We start from the raw sequence: 2,180 nt of genomic DNA, 5'->3' as shown, positions 1-2,180 counted from the left end.
GGGCTGGAACTCATCCTGGGGTGGGGGCAAGTGGCCGCAGGTAAGTGTCCCTGGATCACAGGTCACGCCAGGGCACCAGCAAGCCTCTGGACAATCCCTCAAGACCGCGACTGCCACCGGGCGCTGAGCTCTTATCCCTTAGAGTGTCAAACGGAGAAGTGGCAATAGGCAACCCAGCAAGAGTCATTCCGTGGGAACAAATCAACGTTATGCTTATTTGGAATAGTACGCGGCCGCAAGAAAGGAAATTGTACCCTTTGCGGCAGCACGGATGGCCCTGGAGAGCCTGTGCTGCGTGATGGACGCCCGTCAGGACAGACGAACGCCATGGGGTCTCCCTCAGGCGGAATCTAGCAAGGACCCCATGATCTCACTCCTACGTGGCATGTAACGAACACACGGAACTAACAAGGAAAATGGGGACAGAGTCACAGATGGAGAGCAGGTGACCGCTAGCAGGGGGGTGGGGGGACAAGGGGACTGAGCAAAAGGAGAAAGGACTCACGGACGCGGGCAGCTGTGGGGTGATTGCGGGACCAGCAGGGGAGGGGCTCTAAGGGGCACCAATGATAACGGGAAAAATATAATAAAAATAAGCTTTGAAAAACTATGCCTCCTTCTGTCCGAGCAGCAGAACGTGTATTTTCTGGCGTGCGGCGGAATTCGGGCATCGGCTCCCGTGTGCCGGGCCATGAAAAAGGTTGAGAGCGGCCAACCTGAGAGAACGTCGCTTCACGGGGGCGGGGGGAGGACTCCCCGGGGGCCCCCAGCGTGAGTCCGCGTCCTCCTGCGTCGTGGAGAAGGAAGGGGTCTACCCCTGTCCAGCGTTGGGGGGCACGGGCCTCGGCAGCGGCCAGGACTGAGGCGAGGTCACGCGTGTAAGCTGCCGCCCGGGGACGCGAGACACCCTTCAGGGCTTGAGGGCCTGGCAGGTCCAGGTGGGACAATGAGGAAGGGTGTCTGGGCATATGCATGATGGGGTCCCGTCTGCACCCCACGGCCCAGCATGCGGGAAGGTCTGGTGGTCAGGGCTTTAAAAACGACAGGTTCCCTCTGATGGAAACCTTAAAACACCTCGGTTAACCTCCAGATCGAGTGGCTTTGGATGGTGCCGGCCCCTCCCCTGTAACTGCACCTTTATAAACGTTTGCCCTGAGTCCAGAGAAAACGAGCCCCCGTGACCTTCCGCCCCACGGCCCGGCACACATTAGGCCAACGTCCGCGTCCTCTGTCCCAGCGCCTCGCGGTTTCAGCTGGGGCGAGGCCCTGAGACAGAATTCGGTGGCGATCTCAAGCTCTCGGGGTACAGGCCGGTTAACACGCCGGGTCTCACCACGGGGCTCGGCCCTTCCTTTGCACACGGCAGTGCTGGCGGCGATCCCGGCTCAGCCGTCCCCGCTCTGTATCGCGGTTCGCCTACCGCGGCCTCACTCTGTCGCAGGGTTTTTAAAATACTATATTTAATTATCGCATGTTTTTCTCTGTATCGCGGGATTTTGCGGTCCTGTGTACGTATGTTGTTGAAGTTACGTAGGTTTAAGAGGATAGACTATGTTTAAGAACATCAGTAGTGTTTATAAAAGTGTGGGAAAGGTTAATAAGGGAGTGGGAACGGTGTATAAGTGTGTGGGAAGGGCTCATCATCATCATCATCAATAGGTGGATTTTCACCTATTGCGGGGGGTCTAGAACGTCACACCTACGATAAGTGAGGGAACACTGTACTTGACTTCTGGCTAAGGAGGAATTCAGAGTCAGGACTCCAACGATCAAAGAAAGTTTGTTTAGAAAGTCACCGAGGTACAGGTGAGCGGTGGAAGCGCTGAGCTCAGGAAACAAGCCACAGGGCAAAAGAAGGGCCCCTGGAGCTTGAGAGAAGGGTGAGGGTAACGTGCCTGGGCGCGGGGAGCCCAGGAAGGAGCTGGGGTGCACCCAGGAGGGAGAGCGACTTGGGGCCTCCATCCTTAGGGCTTTTAAGGTGGGGGTTTAGGGGCGGTCCCAGGGGAGGATCCCAGTGGGCTGTGCACCAGCGCTCCAGGTGAGCCCTTTCAGGGCCGTGGTCTCCACGGATTGGCCGGCTCCAGGGCGGGGGCCATTAGTCAATGCAGCTGGTCCTGACGTCCGCCCTGGTGTGGCTCCTCTGGTTCTGCTGCTTTCCTGGGCCCGGAGCGGAAACACAG

This window comes from Furipterus horrens, unplaced genomic scaffold, assembly GCF_987537825.1.
Source record: "Furipterus horrens unplaced genomic scaffold, mFurHor1.1.pri manual_scaffold_5, whole genome shotgun sequence".
Classification (NCBI taxonomy): Eukaryota; Metazoa; Chordata; class Mammalia; order Chiroptera; family Furipteridae; genus Furipterus; species Furipterus horrens.
The sequence above is the reverse complement of the archived record's forward strand: the minus strand, read 5'-3'. Positions refer to the sequence as shown.